Consider the following 19,957-nt stretch of genomic DNA (forward strand, 5'->3'; position numbering starts at 1 on the left):
GAGCTTCTCTCAGCATAAACCCCTCATTGAATGTGCGTTGTCTATGCTGATTAAAATGGATCACCTCTGGAAGGTTTATGTCGATACCGGCCACAATCTCAAGTGCTGCATTAAGAAAACCCTCAGGCAAATAGTCAAGTCTCTATCAAGACTCTACATTTGCCTCCTTCACGTGTTTACTTCCATTCAGAGCGCAAGATTCTCCATGCCACAGCCATTAGACATATTATTCAGAAAACAAGTGTTCCTTTGGGGGACAGCTTCCCAAGGAGGCTCCTGATTCTGAATATAGTTCAATTTAGATGCAAAAAAAGCTCTTGCTGTGTGAGGCCCTGCTCCTTTTGCTGTTATTTCCATACAGCACAGACAAAACACTGAGCTGTGCCCTGAATAAAACTAGCGGCTCGAACTCGCTGCTATTGGAGATCTGAGGCTTGCGGAATAAGATGTGACAGCTTTCTGATGATGCCCGGTGGAATTGTGGGGTTATGATCAAAATCTTTCAGAAACCATAACAACAGATCTTAGAAAAGCTCTAACATTATTGCAGTTTCTGTTGAGATCTGGCAATTCGTAGTGTGGAATGTAGGTAGAATGTGGCAGACGGGGATTTGGGAAATGTATTCCCTGGTGTAAAAGGAGTGTTTCGGAGGGTCAAGGTCCTTTTCCCACAGTTCTTTATAGACTTGTGTCTTTTCACAGATGCATGTGGCGCCATGCAGAAGAGAGAAAAATGCTGGTTAAGTTTGTGTACTGGTTGGGCAGAGGGCAGAGTGTTTAGATTGGATTTTTTCCATCATTTCGGCCTCTGCAAGGGAGGCTGAAAGGCCTGCTTGAGAAAATGCACAGTTCAGTGTGATCATCAATGAATCATGTATTACACACATTGTGTGATACCAGTAAAGTAACTCCTGATAGTAACCACAGAATACAGACATAAACACAACATTTCACAGTCCATTTAGTGTTTTTTGTGGGGCCTGCACTCTTGCAATGGTATTAGTCTCAAGCTGTGTTACAACAATATGATCTATTAATTATTTATGGCCCTTTTTTATTTAGAATGTGCTCACTTAAGATTTTTGGCACACCAGGATTCCTCAGCTGCTTTTGCAGGATGTGGAAACTCCCGCTCATAACTCATATCAGGCCTTATCTATTCAATCAGAAGTGGTTTGGAAAGTGTGAGTGCAGTTTCACTGTAAGCATTCAAATCGCAGGTGAGGGAAAAATCTGAAAACTGCTCTCTGCAACTTATTTTAAAACTCCGGCATTGCCATAGTAACTGCCTATCTGTTCTAACACAGCGAACATCTATAAGCGGAGAGCGGTTTTCCTGTGATTCAGATGATCCTTTTGAGGTAATTCAGGATGCTCATGAGGCATGAAGAACCTGAAATGCAAAAGCACGTGCCTCAGGTTTAAATACAGCTAATGAGGAGGTGAGTCTGTCATACTGAGAGAAGGCTTTCATGACCTGTAATAGATATAATCTGAGCTGGTGAATGATGGACATCTATCTGGTGCTGCAGAATTTTATGACTAATGACAGTCTGTCTAGATTACTAGCTTGATTACTGTTATGTACAAATCAGTACAAGGCTAAGCTCCTTTCTCTTGGGAACATTTTGGCTGGTTTAGTAAGTTGCTGACATATCTAATTATTTTAGCTCTGCTGCAAAACCAAGGCATAATGGAAGCACACCTGACGCTGAAGCAGTGCCAAAAGTAGGCCTCCTTAAATAACTTTTGACCAAATTTTAAGGCAGCATTGCATGCATCTTTCATTAAGATCACTGAGGCAAGCTGAGCAAAGAATACATCTAAGGCTGCGTTTCATACTATATAGCAGGTATGTGGCACAGTATTCATAAACAGTAGGTAAAAAGTACCCAGATGACCTTCTATTTCTCACATCAAATTCAAAATACATTTTTATGGATGTACTGGATATTATTCGGCGGCGTGATGAACATCGCAATGCTGGGTTTAACTACTCTGCCGTCGTATTTTTCGTGCCGTGGATGAAGATATACGGAGCAGAGTCTGCGCAGCGAGTTGTGTTGAGATTTAAAGAGGAGAAAACTTCAGAATAATGTCATTGAGTTCATTTGTGAAGTTGTGTGAACAACACGCGGCATGTGTGTGTGTACGTCTGCGCACATGCGCACTTTGGTAATAGTGGTAATAATGCGATTAAGATTTTACATGCCTGTTTGTTGCATTTAAAGGGCACCTATTATGGAATTTTGAAATTTACCTTTCATGTAGTGTGTAACATAGATCTAAGTGAACAAAAACATCCTGCAAAGTGCACCGTATATAAAGTTATTGTCTTTCAAAAGTAAGAGTCGACTCCGAGTCATTTTTATAAATCGTTAGAAGACCGAAGCTTTTTCTCTGACTAGATGACGTCAACTTGTCAAGTTATTTGAATACGATACGCCCACTTATTGCGCTCCAAGGCCAGGGAAAACTTGAAAACTTCATGGCGACGAGACGCTGTGTTCTGAAGTGCGGCTCAAGTGAAGTCAGCATTTGAAGACTAAGTGGCTACAATTCATATATACAACTATACCACAGAAGTATAGTCCGAGCCTTGTGCTTTGTTCGCGCCATTTTGAAGACAATTGCTTTACCAACTTAAATGCAATCAAACTTGGATTCGCGAGCTGGCTGATATTGAAGGAAGGTTCAGTTCCAAGTGTATTTGCATCAGCTTCCTCCTCCGTATCACAACTCATGTAAGTGTTATTAATAATTGTTGCTTTTATGTTTTATGTAGCATGCTTAATAATTATTTTGTCTGTTGTGTAAGCACCGTTTAGCTTCTAGGTCTTCAATGACAATTGTATTGAAATATGTGAAGTGTTTGTCGTTGTTTTCGGAGTTGTCTTATAGAATAGATTAATACCTCGTAGTAACATAACTGCATTTTTTTTTTTTTTTTTTTTTGTGTAAAAACGTTATGTTTATGCATCGGGCTAACGCAAACAAAGACTGATTGTGCTTTTACAATATGAACTCTGGGCTATGCTAGCTAACATAACATTAAATTCTTTATCTTATTTTTAGTTTTTTACTACAAACTACAAAGCAGTGGACTATAATCATTATTATAACACGATTTAATTGATAAAAGCATCATTGTACTCCGTGTTAAACAATAAGTATTATCTCTGTAAACACTGCTGGGTCATCTGACCAATCAACGATTAGCGTCGCGCAAAGGCGGGGTTTGGAAAAATGAGTCGTTGAACGATTCATTTGGGAGTCGGTGAGCAAATCAGGTAAAAATAAATGCATATTATACGACAACTAAAGTGTTTTTTTGTCATTGCATGCATGTAAAACTGTTGTTGGGGACTCCCAAAACAACATTAGGAACATTTTAAATGTCATAATAGGTGCCCTTTAAATGCCATATAGTTTAATGCGAATATGGTTAGTATGATTATGAGCTTAATCGTATTAGTTTGATCGAAGTATTGCGTTTACATGAGGTCTCATAAATCCCAGTATAATCGCATTATGAGGGTGCATGTAAAAGTACTGATTGACAACTGTAGTATGACGAACGTAGTATGTTCTTATATTCATACTACACACTTTCATACTATAACATACTTTTTTAATGCAAAGTAATTACTTTATTAAAAAGATGTACCTATTTAGAGAGTTTGCAAATTTCGAACGCAACCAAAGGCTTTATTGAGTGCACTTATTCAATCCCGTAATGCACCGCAATAACAAGTGTACAACTGATGTACACTCAATGGCTAGCAGCTGCTAGGAAATACCCATGGCCTGAATGAATGCATTTAGGTTGGTCATTATTACCTTAGCAATATGTTAATATCGGACTCTATCCTTTTTGCATAAAATGAGTAGCCTACTATTTATTCATATTGCACATTTAAGCTAAGCTTTTAAAAACTCATGGTGTGTGTGTACACTACAGTCTCTGGACTCCAATATTTTTTAACGATTTATAAAAGATGAATAATTGTCTGTCCATTTGAGATTTCAGTATCGAGGTAAAGGTTAGGAGGGTCATGATCTTTAGGTAGTATTACTGCACACCATGAGTGTATATTAGCACTTTTGTTGTTTGTTTCTGGCTTTCTGAAACCCTGAAATTTGTGTGGCATACAGAGTTGCTGCCAATTCAGAGTTTTCTAAACTGGTCACTCATGAGGTTCCATCTCTGAAAGGACATTGGTCGAACGCAGCTCACTAGATTTTAGAATGGACCTATTATGCATCTTTGCACAAAAAATCTCAACCACAATAGATGATTATGACATAATGGAATCAGGATTTGTCTTATCTCAGATTTACTCGATGGTCAATCAGACAGTGGCGATCACTGTTTTGTCAGTGTAGTTTCTGGGCTGAATTATCCCTCATGCTGCAATCAGGATGCACAGTGCGCTGGGTGGCCAGTTCCACAAGGCCATGCCACTAACCCGTGTTTGATGCAAATGACAAAATCCTTTGAAACTCAGAAAATTGTATTCCTTTCAATGACTTTCACAGGAATCTCATCGTCCTCCTGGTTTAGTTCTAAAACAATACCAAACAAGGCCTTGTGGCGTGTTTACAGGGTTCCCAGCGACAGGTCTTTCTCATAAACGCTACATTATGCACATTTCTGGAGCGGAGCCTATTGCCTGAGCTCCCTCACGCTCACAGCGGGATGTGTTTCCTCGGGGCAGCTCTGGTGTCATTGCAGGCCTGTAGCGTGTGGAATGCAGCGGGATGAGTAAATGTCGGTGTGCCGAGCGGCCAATCACTGTCCGCCACTATAACACTGCACTCTTGTGTGTGCTCCACTCAGCCATGGAGGCAAAGACATTCTTCCAGTGCCAGGAGCGCTGCCAAGAGTTCCACAGGAAAATTAGAAAGGAAGGAGGGCAAATGGAAAGAGAACAAGAACAAAGCTATTGTGTGGCTTTAGTTACATGCCTCTCTTATTGCTCTACTTGAATCGCAGAGAACCTTATAGTTTTTTATTCATAAGGCTGTGTTAAATGTTTTATGGAAGGCGTTGCCTCTAACAGTGGGAATCATTCTCCTCTGGCACAAGCTTGTTGTGGTTCAGATACTAATTTGGGATTTTTGAACTTTACAATGACTTTGAGAACTGATAGAGTGCCATTAAATGTTTTTATTTTATTTTTATATTATGGAAAAACCTGCTTTGGGGTGAGTCCAAGTAAACAGCAAGCATGTGGAATAGTAATAACAGAGGGTTGCAGCCCCATTTCCTTGTTTATTTTCTTTATGGTTGCAACCACAATAAAACACAATGACCGGTTGATACTGAGCTTTTTAGCACATGCGTGAGATTGCAGGGTTATTATAGTTAACTAAAAAATTTTTTTTACTTGAAATAAAATAAATACTAAAACTGAAACTTATTTTATATTTGTATTCATTTAGTCGACATACTAAAATAACTAAAACTGAAATAAAAATTAAGAAAACCTATATCACCATTAAAAAAAAAAACATTGTTAGTAATACAACGGTACTAAAATATAAATAACGGGGAGATTGCTTGCTCATTCTGCAGAATATGATCTTTTCTATCACCTCGTTGACCACAATACTTTGGAAGCAAATCCTAGGATTTCTCAAATCATATGGGATTTAATTTTTTCTGTACATCATCCCCATAGTGTCATTGGCCCACCTGGAAAGAGGGGAAGACATGTGAAAGTGTTGTTGTTTAGAGCCTTCCAACAGCTGTGGAATGGACAGGGGTCGTAACGGTCGCCCCTCCTCATCATGTCAGTGGGAAAGTGCTCTCCATGAATTCGTTTGCTCTTTCTCCACCCTAATGGCTCCATCGCTCTGTGGGGGGAAACCGAGATCATAAATCAGATTTGTCCCTAGGGGAAAGTGAGAGGACGGAAACCAGCATGAAAATGTTCATCACGTTCCATAAATGTGGGCCGTGTCGGCTGCTGTTGTTGTTTATGAACGCTACCTCCCTCAGACACTGATGGGTCTGATACCATGATGGCTTCTAGTCAGTTGTGGTTTATTGATTGCTGCTGAATAAGAATGGATGTAAGCTCTCAGACTAAGGCCATTCTGAGGTGGTCCGTGGGCGTTGAGATGGAGCTCAGGGTGGCTGTTATCCGTTCTGGCTTGCAGGCTGGTACGCACAATTCCAGTGCATGTACAAGCAGTAATAACACCCCTGTGGAGCATAGGAGAGCAACAGGTAAAATGAGAAAAATAATAAGTGCTTGTAGACTTGCTCTGAGATTCCAGGTCTCACAAGCTGGAATGTTATGGAAAAGTAATAATCAGGTTAAAAACATTACAAATGTCTTTGCAATTGGAATTGTGAATGCTAATTAGGCTGCTGGATTTTTTTTTGTGTGTATATTTTGCATATATAAAAGACTTTATGCTTAAGACCTTGTGGCAAATTTTTCAGATGAACATCTAGCTTTATATGGAAGAGGTGGTCCAAATTTTTGCCCAGAACAGCTATTTATAAAATTCATCAGGGATCAGCTATACCTAGAGGACTGCCGTCGAATGCTGATTTGTTTCCCGTGAAAGTCAATGCTGTGTTTTCTTGAAATGTAAATGCAAAATACTACCTCATTACTGTGAGACGATTGAGCAGAAAGCTGACGTTTGTTTGTCTGCAGGCAACAAACTTTGCGCTCAGGCTTCTTTTTTGGAAAGATCTTCATGATTGTTTCTTGGAAAACGCCCTGATTATGGGTGGGTTCCTGGTTAAGGAACACACTGTAACATAGCGAAGGTTGCAACATGTCGACATGACTGTAATCTCAATGCTGGGCTGCTAATGAGGGGAAAGTACTATGCTAAACATGCCTAATTTCATAAGGCTGTGTTCTGTTTATGTTACCTTATGTCTTGCACTATCAAATCCTAAGGCTTTTGTGCAAATGATTCAAAATGTGCATTATTCAAAAGACCTTTGGGCTACATGTGGCCAAACCTGATTAGTATTTAGCTGCTTGTGTTCTTATTTTCACCCTATTTATTCTGGTGCATTACTAAAACACAATGGCACACTTCCTTCAGGCTGCGTTTAAGTAGTTTCCATGGCTACAATTGCTCTTGCAGCTGGATGGGCAAAACGAGCAGAGAGCATGGACGGTAATGTTCTTCCAAACACCCCTCCTTCACTCTTTCTCCACTCTCTCCCTAAAGGTCTTGTTTTGGCACAGTAGGGAGGGATTTTCGGGAGGCTTATGCTGTAGTTAAGAGTAGAGGAAGTTTGATTGCACAGATGTTGCACCCCATCACAGGTGTGGCCTAACTGGAGCAGAATGGAGGAGCTGATGTGAAGAGATGAATAGATAGAAACACATCTACGGGAATATAGGGAGCAATTGGGAGCCAGGTAGAGATGTTGGGAGATTCCTCCCAGGTGGAGCTTTGGTCGGAAAGCCTTTGGTAAATACATCAAGCGCCTGTCGCATTCATTTGTCAAGGCAAGGTATGTATTCGCTCCACATTTCATCTTACACTAAAGAATCGTCATGAAACAACAGACATTCTTTTAGGCTGAACATTTGAGGATGAGATTTGGATGTGAGGAGAGAACAAAGTAATGGAGAACCCGTATTCACTGGTTTGAAATGTGAAGCTTACATTTTTAATAAGTAAAAGGATAAAGAGAACCTTTAAGTGTGTAAGACTAACCTATTCTATCCTTTTAGCAGACAGTATTAGACATTTAGACAAATAATATAATTTTTTCCATAATTTTCCTTTGTCGTTCTAAACTCTTTATTTTCTTATGTGAGACACAACATTTTGATCTATATAGTTTGAAAAACCTTTGTGCTGTGAATCTCTGCTTTTTTAAAGAAAATAAATCTGATAATTGTTTTTAATGAAATTCTTAAATTAATTAAGTTTTTTTTTTCTCCAGGCCTGACAAATAGGGAAAATAGTAAAATTTAAAGTCATGTACATTTCTGCTCTTGTTCTGGTTGTAATCAAAATATAGTATTTTTAAGGATGTTAATTCAAAAGATTGACAGCACCTCACATATAGAAAACAGCCCAGGCCAGTAATCTCTCTAAAAGGAAAAATCCTTATCCAGTAATCACAAACGACTTGAAATGTCATGGGAAAAAAATCATTGAAACCTCTCGGGTATATGCATTGGTCAAAAAGAGGAGGACAAACACTTTGCAGTCAAACTCCAAAAACGACAAATTTGCAATACAAAATATGACTCATTCTGTCTTTGATGCTGCAAAACCCAATGGGCTTATTTCACTTCAGACATCTAAATATGCAGAGCTTGTTATTGATTCACACCCAGTCTTTAAAATGAATGATACAGTCAGTCCTCATATGGTTCCTCCCTGGGTGGGTCACTAATGGCTGTAATAATTGTAATTGTTTTGAAACCATTCTTTCAGGACGGTAGGCTAAATGAATTTTCCTGTAAGTGCTTGTTTTGAAGGGTGTAAAAAAGGATTGGGACTCATGATCCGTTTTTTTGTTGTAATTATTAAACATGACAGGTGAGTCTCTAAATGTTATGATGACCTGTGTGTGAGTCAAGCTTGACATAGGAAAAATAACCTCTGCATTTGCTTCAGCATTTGCTTTTCTTCCTTGTTTTGACATGTTTCCACCCCGCTAGTGTTACTGTTAGCTATTATATCACACGTATCTGCCAAACTAGGTCCTATCACACAGTGTTTAAAATGGGAAAGTATTATATTTGCATCTTTACCTTGAGGTCAGGTCAGCACTGAGCTCATCTGAAGGTTTCCAAAAATACAGACCTGAAATAGCCCTAACCTCTCTGAGGTTACAAGTTCAGTAGCGGCTCATATAGATTGTTTATCAGAAACGTTTAGTAAAGATTTGGGTGAATCTTGTGAAAACTGTCAAAAACATGTCAGGATTACATTTCACCCTCAAATCAAAGACATTATATTTTGCTTAAAAATATCTGGCCTATTTTCAGATCTTAAAAATAGACCACAGTGTTGACATTGTTTTCATGACAATTAAGCACATGTAACCCCCCTGAATTTTCATGTCTGTAAGGTGAAAAAAAAGAGCAAAATGTTAAAGTAATTATAATGCATATGATTTAATTTCTTTTACAGCCATAAATGTAGGCAGATTTAAATAAACATATATATATAAACATTGTCATGTATATTTTTTGTCTTTACTTAACTGGACATAATTGAGAGATTGTGGTGAAATTTGTTCAATTATCATATGCCACAAAGCAAAAGTATTTTAATCTTGTTGAATTCGTTTTGTTAAATGTCTAGGAAAAGATGTAGATCTGGTCAGTCTGTTAACAGAGATAAACAAACCAAAGGACCAAAGGCCAAGAAAAATAATCTTTCCCATTTTGGGATTTATGCCCCTGACAAGAAAAATATATCATTGTCCACAGAAGTTTGCACCCACTCAATCACCCATTTTTGTGGCACTGATTCAGGGGGCGAGCTGTGCCCTTTGTGGTTTCTGCATACGTATGTTATTGAAACTGGCTAAGTTTGGGAAGTCAGTGTACGCAAACAGCTAAATATATCAGTGTGGCATAAGCAAGTGCTTATGTCACTCTGTTGAGTTCTGGAGTATGGAGAGAGTTCGTCCAAACGCCACTGATTACTTTTTTGAAACTATTTTTATAAACACATCCACCCTGTCTGGGTGAGCAGAAAGAATGAATCAGCAATTGTGATTTCATATGACGTGTGTCGTAATGATTATTTTGTGAAGTGATTTTCCCCTCAGTGTCACAGGGAGTGTTACAGCGAGTGAAGCTCTGTAATGATGGAACTGGTCACGTCAAAACCGCAGTTGAACTAATTCAACATTGCTCAACATTTACGACTCTTCGGCAGATAGCATCTGAAATTGCTTTTTAATTACATAGCCATTTGGAATCCCAATATTTGCTGAGTAAGAAATGATGGCAGATTGAAAAATTTAAAGGGGTGGTTGATTATTATTTCGCTTTTCTAACTTTAGTTAGTGTGTAATGTTTCTGTTTGAGCATAAACAACATACAACATCTGCAAAGTTACAATTCTCAAAGTTCAGAGCAAAGGAGATATTTGCTTTTAAAGAAATTCCTTTTTAAGGACTACAACAAACAGCTGGTAGGGACTACACGACATTCCTCCTGGGTTAGTGACATCACCAACCCTAGAATTTACATAAACCCCGCCCCCGTAACACGATTTATAGATTATTATGACAGAATATGCTAATCAATGATTTGAAGATAACTACACATAACAAGCTACATAAATTCATCAACTAACCATTCAGAAATGTCCTGTTGCATTGTACATGTTGTCACTTCTTCTTGAGTCACTCCATCTTTGTCTGACTCCGGCTTGAACATAAAAGGCTAAACGTTTTTGAAATGTTCAGTGCATGTCTGTGTGAGGCAAAAGGACACAAGCTCTTGAAGCTCCGCCTTCTGTGCCGGGAGCAGCAGCTCATTTGCATTTAAAGGGACAGACACAAACGGTGCGTTTTTGCTCACCCTTAAAAAGTGACAACTTTAACATGCTATATATAAAATATCTGTGGGGTATTTTGAGCTAAAAACTTCACATACACACACTGGGGACATCAAGGACTTATTTTACATCTTGTGAAAAGGGCATTATACCACCCCTTCAAAAGGAACGCTAACACTGGAACGTGTTTAAACCGTTTTCCCATGATGTTAGAATCTTTCTGGGCTAAGGAGATCTCTGGTCCAGTGATTACATTGCAAACTGGTTTCAGTGATTCACTGAAGACTTTAATGCAATAGAGTGGTTTGTGCTCTGCTGTTTCATGGTGTCATGTACCACTGCACTGTGGGTTGAATTAGTCATTTTCAAGGGAAAAGTAGTCTTCACACGGTTTTAAGTGTACCATTTGATTATTGGACTAGACTAATATGGACTAGACAGTCAGGGGAGGGGAAAGTGGTGCACAGTATGTCTGTCTTTCATTTAAAAAAGCCTTTTTTTTTATCTTGTGAAAATGTCAATGTTGGGTTAAACATTAAAAACACTTGTTGAACTTATTCAGTTGTGTGCTCTTTATTCCACAGGTAGGAGTATGAATCCTCTCTGGACTGCGAGAGCTGTGCTAGAGCTGGACTCAAAATAAAACAGGTAATGAATCCAAGGAGCAGGTAGCTAAAAACTAAACCCATGTGATTGTTGACAGATGGTGCTTGTTTGTTTTCCTGCCTAATATAACTCAGAAGTGTGTGGTACTTTTTTATTTTTTTTATTTTACTGGTGTTCTGCTAACGTAATGCCTAGAGAAAGTGTAGCTATTACCTCTGCACCACTGAGCCCCAAAGGCACCATACCAACCACCTGTGTGTCTGCTCGGACCGAGTATTTGTCGTTTTTTTTCTGTTTCCGTAAGTTGGTGAGTGTAACATTTCTGACAGGGGGCTTTTTACATGCCATTGAGTAAACTGAAACATGGCAGTAATGACACAGCTTGCTGCTCTCGGTCCGGGAAGCATATTCCAGTCAGATGAAAAGAGAAACTCTCCGAAGACGTTGAATTGCAGCCATAACCTGTAAATCAAGGCAGCTTTGTAGAAACCTCTGCGTGGTCCATTTTAATGTAGACCATTGCTCAGAAACATACATGAGTCACACTTACAGCGGCGGTATAACAACCTCACAATCTGGCCTCAGTCTCACGGGACATTCTTAAGGAGTGAGGTAAGACCGACCCAGGAAACCTCCCAGCATTTTATTCTTTGAATTATTTCTCTCTATGGGAAAATACTGTCACCATTCCCTTTTAGTGTTGTTCCCTTTAAAAGAAAATATCCAGAGAAAGTACTAAATAAAATTCTGACTAATGTGTCTGCAGCAAACAACCTCTGAAAATGATATAGATGGATGTATGATGCATCTATGAGATGGATGAACAGACAGACAGACCGATATGGATGGAGTTAGAGAAAAAGATGGATAGATTGGCATCGGATGTATAGACAGACTGTGTTGTCTTTTTTTGTAATGAACAGGACAGACCTCAGGCTTGCTGACATGTTTTATTATTTTATATATTTAAGATGTGTGATTCAAAGTAGAAATGTCTTTCCTCAGCATTTTTAGCATGAGTCAGTTGATGTGTGGAATCTTCATTATGTGGTCAGCAAGTATTTAAGCCAAGGGATCCTCTTACTGGCTTTCTTATTCTGGAATATCAGGCAGATTCTGCTTTAACTGATTTATACATTTGTTATGATTTGTCACACTCTCTGTTTCATCTGCTCTTGTCTATGATGCCTGTTCCTGCTTCAGAGTATATAAAAATACTAAATATTAGCTCTTTGCTATTACTGTTTTTTTTCTCGGTGGATGTCCATAATTATCGGTTATTGTCCGGTCAAATGAGTCTCATCAAAAGACATTGAATGTCAGATAATGACAGAATTTATCCCTTTGCAAGCTAAGAAATGTCTTAATGGTATTATTTTATTGCTAAATGTGAACCATTTGTCATAAATCACGACTAACGGCTTTGATAAACCACATGTGGAGTTGTTTTCATCACACTGCTTTCTTGTTGGGTAGGGATACTTTTGTTGAAATATTGAGAACATGGATCATGTGAAAATAGTACCAGCTGAAAGACAACACTTTCCTTTTAATGAAAGACTTCACCGATATTACATATTGTATGTACCTGTCTCAATCCGTGTTTTTAAAAAAAAGTAAGTCCCGTGGTCTCTGCTCTGTGTAATATATATATTGTGCAATCATGCATGATGGGAGTAAACCCAATGTAAGGATTGAGTTTGTGAAGCTTGAGTGAAAACATAAGCATGTGGTTGGAGACTATGACTATGTCTGTCATGTGTGATTGAGTCGAGTATGAGCAGCCCGCAGTGATGTGCCTAAGGCACGTCTCCCTGTGGCCCCATGGGTTTTGTGGGATAGCAATGGTAGCATTTTCCCTGAAACATAGTTGGCGGACTACATTGTTTTTGCATTTAATGGTTTTATGTAACCATTGCTAAGGCCAATTAGCATCATTTTTGTTGCTTTGAAAATGACACATGACACAAGCCCATTAATTTGTCTGACTATTTAGAATTTTCCCACATTATTGCATTTATTACCTCTGTTTATGTTTTTTATTTATCAAGATTATACATGTAGCGGAGGTGTTGGGGGTGATTGGGGGCCGTCAGACTAATAAATCGCAGTCTGCACCGAGAGTGCACGTCATTCTCTGCTTCATTTCCCCTCTCCCTAAATCAACCCCCGAACAAATATATTCTCCAACTCCAGATGCTCTTAGCCAGCCAAGTGCAGACTGACCCGCTTCTCCAGATTTGACCGGCCCTCACTATTTTTGAGTCTTATTCATTGTCGGGAAATTACTAACTAAAAGTTCTGACATTTTTAGCTTGACTACATTTTTTGTTGAATGACCTTAGTAGGGCTGCACGATATATTGTTTTAGCATTGATATCGCAATGTGTGCATCGTCGATAGTCACATTGCAGGATGGTGCGATGTCAAGTAGGGATTGTAGTTGATCAGGAGCAGACCAGGCACCACGGTTCGAATCGCACATGATTCTCTAGCTCTATGATGGTTAAATTTAGCAATTAATCCAAAGTTCATCATTTGTATGTGTTTTAGGTCCTGTCAGTTTAAATATTTAAGTGATTTTAAACCATTCTAGTAGCCTGGCAAGCCAGACTTACATTAAGATGTTTAGTCTGGCAACTCTCCATAGACGCGGATTAATCCGAGGGGCGGGATAAACGGTCGTCTCTCAAAATCCCTCTGCACGCAATAGGATAGCACTACAACCAACCAGAGCAACGAAGAAGGTGACGTAGTCAGAGCGGCAAAGATCCGGTCCAGCAAAACTCCGAACACTACTTCCTTTTTTAAGAATGACTTAAGTGCCGTTCTTTGCTCTTTTCTTAAAGAAAAACTTAACTCCAAGTCCTCCAGAGTTGCGGCCAAAGCCGATTCGAAAGATTGCTGTTCTCCATCCGCAGCCAGCCACCATTCTTTGTTTTCAAGTGGCAGCCGTCACAACTCTGTTGTCATATGTTAAGCCCGCCCCCGCCTACTCTATACACGACGTGATTGGCCTGACCCAATTTAGGTTTTTGCAGCTAGAAGGTCTATGGAGAGTTGCTAGACTGCCCTGGCTGCAAAATACATTTTGCTGCCGCTAGGGTGCGTCTAGATTTCTTTGTTTAATGGGTGGATGGATCGATGAATTTATAGATGGGATAACACACTGATCCGAAACCTGACAAACATGTCTGTTGCAGTTGATTAGCATCTATCTGTGTAGTATAAATTGGACTTTATTTGCTTTTAAACGGTTGCTTGAAATGGGTGGGATTGCAAATATAAAGCAGAAAGTACTTGAACATTATTCAATTTGCTTTCCCATTTTACGTTGTAATGACACTAACTGTAGCTCTGCCAGGTCTTCATTTGACTTTGAGGTTTGAGCAGTGGCAGCTCTTGGATTTACTGAAGGCAAACCACACTTCTCTGTTACAAAGTGCACTTTAAAACCGAGCTGTCTTCTCCAAGAATGGCTTGTGACGTTAGGGAAGTGGAGCCACCCTGTCTCTGTCAGACAGCTGAGGATGGATGGGTGAAGCCTGTGTGCTCTCTCCTTCATGGCGTGACCTCGCCTCTCCAGACCTGATCTGAGGATCACATGCACCAAGACAAAACTAAGAATAGATTACAAACATTTCGCCTTTCATTAAGTAGTTTCATCAAGGGTGGAGTTAGTGGACCAAATTGGTCTGGCAGTGGGTAGTATTCCCAGTTTTTTCTCCTCTAGTGGCCTGCGGTATAAGCCCCTGCCCCCTTAATCGTGAAAATTAAAGTGCCCTTTTTGGTCGTATTGCGGTGCTCCCCGGATCGCAATTTGTACTAACAACATTACACACTAGGCTCATATTTGTCTCCTTAGCTAGAAAATCTCAACAACTTTACAAATTGTGCACCAAGTCAAGTATTTAAAAGGCACTAAAGAAAAAATTCAGAGTTCAAGCCTATATTAAGAGTGAAGTTATGCAGAAATAAGGTTAACGTTACTCTTAATTGCTGACACTGACATACAATAAGAAAATAGATCTGTGCAGTTTATGTGCATAGGGCACATAATTTGTTCTTGGAAATAGTAATGTACCCGATGCCTTTATCAAAACTGACTTACAGAAGTCTTAACCCTTGAGCTTTCTTTGCTGAAAGGCATATTAAATCGCTTATGACTCAATCCTTGACTAATTTGATTATTAATACATATTATATGGTTCAAATGTTTGAGTTCATACTGAGACATTTGATTGGTAAAGTTGTTGAAATCTCTTCTAAACTTTAGAGGGTACAAATAGCTGAGCATAGTTTGTGATGTTCTTGAGATCATGTCTGAAACTTTGGAGGAGACAAATATGAGACCACTGGAGTCTTTAGTTTAGGAGAAAAATCTGACCCCAACATGATGTTATTGAGATCTCTTCTAAACTTTAGAGGAGACCATTGTGAGAGTGTTAGAAATTTTGTTTCGGTAGAAAAGTGTGAGGAGCAGGAGATTTAAGCAAAAGTCTCCATTTGATGTTAAAGTAACCTATTTTTTGTCTAGGAGAAACATTTGAGATGTTAAAGAGATCTAATTTTTTATTTTTCTTTCCTCTGAGCAGACCTGAGGAGCCTGTAACAAAGAAACGGTATATAACAGCCTTTTCAGATTTGGCTGTATAGTTAAAAAGTGGTTGTTTGACGTGCAGACAAGCTTGTAAAAAGAAGCTCCGCCCAATATCGTCAGCATTAGAGAACTGTTGGGCACACATTCCAGAAGTGTCGAGTTTCATAATAAAACATAACACCGGCTCCACATCGCAGCCCCTGTGTGAAAGTGCTGTGGCCACATATGTTGCCATTTTTATGATTATTTTCCTCACTTCATTAGGACCCTCAGCACACAGCAACCAAGGGGAACCCACCCAAGCCCATATTTAAAAATCCTCTATCACTCAACACAACCTTACATGAACAAAAGTTTCATCACAACTTCTGTTCAGTCTGATGATGAGGATGCAACTTTCTCTCAGAGGGCAAAAAATCTGATTAAATATACTAACTGTATATTTGATAATGGCTAAATGGTTTAGACGATGATATATTCTCATTAGGTGAAAGGAGCTTAACACAGGGACTTGACAGTAATGAGTCCTGTGATGAAGACATATGTCTCTCATAAAATCAGGGAAGTGCTTTCCAGGAATAGAACAGTTTATGGCGCCATCAGAATTAAAGTATCAGTGAATACTTGGGCACCCGAGATCTCTTCGGAGAACCCAAGAAGAAAATTATAATCAGCCAGCTGCCTGCAACAGACATATGAGTTTTTTACTCTTTTCCAGTCCGTTTGAGAGACTGTCACACAATTATGCGTGAATTAAAATACGAATATTATGATGGGTTTCTGAGTGCTCTCACAAGACACTTCACATACTGTCTACTCACATCATGGGGATTTTGTCAGCCCTGTTGAATTTAATCTGAGTATAGACCAGGGCTATTCAGTTGGCGGCCTGCAGTCCAATCCCGCCAGTTATCTCCCTCCCCCTCTTTTCCTGGTGGTGTGGCTAAATTCGGTTAGATACGTAGCTGCAGTGGTGCCTGCAGCTTTACGGCTATATGCAATGTGCTCTCCGACTGACCTGAGAAACGTTTTCCGTGCGAATATTTCAGCACTTATTATGTGTGTCCTGTATTTCTGTGTCCTGAATCGCCTGAAGCCGTTTCTCGGTCCGTAAACAAACAGAGAGAACGTATATCAGTTGTTTCACTAGTTTGAACTACATAGCACGGCCCAGTGGATAACGGATCACAAGCTTAAAGGAGTCTCTTTTACTCCCGATACCGGACATCATTATTAATCAACGTTGCGACATCCAGTGTGAAGCATTTCAATTAGACTCACACCTCTCTGTTTCAAGCCACAAATCACTTAATGATTAAACTATAGTTTTAAATCGGATGAAACGGCCTCAACATTTCCAACAAGACTGATTGGGAAAACAGGAGAAATTTTTTTTAGAAGTTAGAAGACTTTCAGATCCCCAAACACCATGAATGTAGGGCTACTGTTGTAACACTGACTGTATTTACCATGATTTGGGCAGAAATGTGGAATATTTATATTGAATACTATGTTAGTCATTTATATTGATTTTATAGATTGATTAGGTGGGTAGGGGAATATAATTCATTTTTGGTATGAAATTATGGCAGTTTCTTTGTGAAGGTGTGTGTAGTTTTTAGCCATGAGCTTGTATAATTCATATATTAGTTCCAAGGAAAATAGTTGGACACAGCTGTAAATTATCAGGTTTTTATTTATTATGGTCTTATACTCTTGGGTGTCACATACTTTTCTTTAGGTTTACTTTAGCTTATTTATTGAAACTGTTATGTGTTTCACGCATAACTCAAACTTAAAAATAAACTTAAACAAAAAAAAAAGAAAAGGAAATGTTGCCTTTGGCAAATAACTGTAGTACATTTTGTAGTACAATAAGCTTATAGTAAATTTTTTGGCAAATAACTGTAGTACAATAAGCTTAAACTAAAACTTATAAAAGTAAATGAAAGCTAAATAAAATGAGATTAAAATGAAAAATATATCAAAATAAACGCTAATTCAAAATATTATTAAATATTTTAATAGTATACAAATAAAACTACAATATTTAATAAACAACTGATGAGATCGGGGTGGTTAGCCATGTTACTTTTTGATTGAACGTTTTTTTTAGTTTTTTAATACAACTTTTTCCACTACTAAATATATCATTTGTAGTGGGAGAAAAAAAAGATGTGCTTCACTAGTGAAGTGCCCATGATTTTGTCAGCGTCATCCCGCTTACTATTTTAGCACACCCATTATCAGCACAGCCCTTCTTCTGTCACCCTTCCTGGTTTGGTTTGCAGTGATAATTAGAGGTGCTAATGAAAGAAGTGTTTTAATCATAAGTGCAGCACATGGTAACCCCTCTATCTGACATTATCTCATTATGGCCAACCTCACAGCACAGAATACCAAAATATATCCCATCCATACACAGCAGCTTTCTGCAAATACAGCTGGGGCTGTCAGATCACTGATGCTCAGATGGTTTATTCATTTTTAGGGTGCACTGTGGCCCTTAATGGAGCATCTTAGTACAGGACATCCTGTCCAGCATTGTTGTTTACCGTATGTCTGGCCTGTTCCAGATGCAAACTGGACTAAAGACCCCACTTTCCCACATTTTAGAAACGTTTTTCAACTGGATTTCTTTTGTTTACTGTATGTGAGGATGTGTTTTTGATACATTAACATAGATGCTGGGCCAATTTATGGCTGGTCTTGTCTTATGTCACCCCAGCTGTAGCGCAGCAGGGACTCTGGGGCTCCGTCTCAGGAGTCAGATGATCTGGAGCAAACACAGCTGTCTCGCACACCCAGCCTGGTCTTACACTCTCCCTTTCACACAATCCGCTCATCTTAACCACAAAAGATGATTATCTGCTAATTACACCAACCAGCTTCTCAGTCATTGCAATATAAGCAGATTAGATTAAGATGATTGCCATAAAGACGGTGTCCTCCTGTAAGTCTGCCTAAAGTCTCATGATGTTTTGAGTTGCACCTGTGTTTTATTTATGAAAGTTTATGAAGCATGAGCTGGGCTAATCATATTGCTGAGGTTAGCAAAACAGACGTCGTCTTTAACTGAACCTCAGCTGTGGATCAGACACAAGACGTATGAGAGAACCGTGTCTCATTACTCACATTTGTAGCATCTGGGCTAAGCGTTCCTGGTTGGTGCAATAATATTTGGATTATGCTGTACGCCCATGACATATTCATCAGATGGCAGATGTGAGGAAATGACTGCCCGGTCTACAGAAGATGAATGGCTGTGAGACATGACATCTGTGGAAATGTGCTAATTCACTGTTTGCAGAGATCCTCCAAGGTCAGCAAGAGAAAATAAAGCAGATGTATGGGATGTCATGGCTGACCCATCAGTGTGTTTTAGAGCAGGTTTTTCCTGGCTTCTTATACCACCAGCCCCTCCTTCTGGAGAAGCACATGGGCAAAATACTTGTGTGTTTTGCCCATAATGGAAACTCTTTGCTCATAATCATACCTAGGGTTAATGCCTTGTTAAGGAAAAATGTTTGTGCCTAGTTGGCAATGAATGGGACCAGAATACAAAGAGACATGGGGGTACAGGTTTGGAACAACTTGAGGGCGAGTAAATGATTGAAATGAATTTTCATTTTTGGGTGAACTATCATTTTAAGCAGCCACCTAGAAACCACTAACGTTAGTTTTTTTTCCAATAAATCTTGAAATGTACTAAAAAAAACATAACATAGAATGTAGTATTGTGGTATTAGCTGATCTAATATAAATACAGTAGTGTATGTTAACTCTTTTTGCACATAGCACTGGTGCTACAGAGGTTGAACGTTTTGTAGCACAGGCCACACAATTGTAGAACAAGAATAAAAATAACCACTAGTATTGCAGTCCATCACTTAAACAGGCACGTGACTGACAAAGGACATTAATGTTCCATTTAGAGCACACACAATACAAACCATAATAAGAAATCTTTTCTGACAAACATTTTCTATATTTTATACATCTAATATATCTCGTATATGTCTTTTATATCTTCTTTATTTACCAAAAATGGCAGGCCGCAGAAACGTAGTTCACCCAATGAAAATTCTGTCATTAATTACTCGCCCTCAAGTCGTTCATAACCCATAAGGCCTCAATCACACAGAGCGCGTTTTTCAGGTTAGAAAACATGATACGCACCTAACTGCCTTTTTTTGTTGACTGGTTTAAAAAGAGCAGTGTGGTTTTCTTTTT

General features: G+C 39.0%; 1 protein-coding gene across 1 annotated transcript in view; it reads left to right on the forward strand.

Annotated features, from left to right (window-relative positions):
* The window catches only part of ppp2r3a (protein phosphatase 2, regulatory subunit B'', alpha), a 76,627-nt gene that overhangs the window by 2,578 nt on the left and 54,092 nt on the right, over positions 1-19,957 (forward strand). Inside the window, exon 2 of the mRNA XM_079612390.1 lies at positions 11,103-11,166. The gene's annotated coding sequence lies outside the window, so the exon portion shown is untranslated. The remainder of the gene's footprint in view (positions 1-11,102; positions 11,167-19,957) is intronic.

This window comes from Phoxinus phoxinus (genome assembly GCF_949152265.1).
Source record: "Phoxinus phoxinus genome assembly, chromosome: 5".
In the NCBI taxonomy this organism is placed as follows: Eukaryota; Metazoa; Chordata; class Actinopteri; order Cypriniformes; family Leuciscidae; genus Phoxinus; species Phoxinus phoxinus.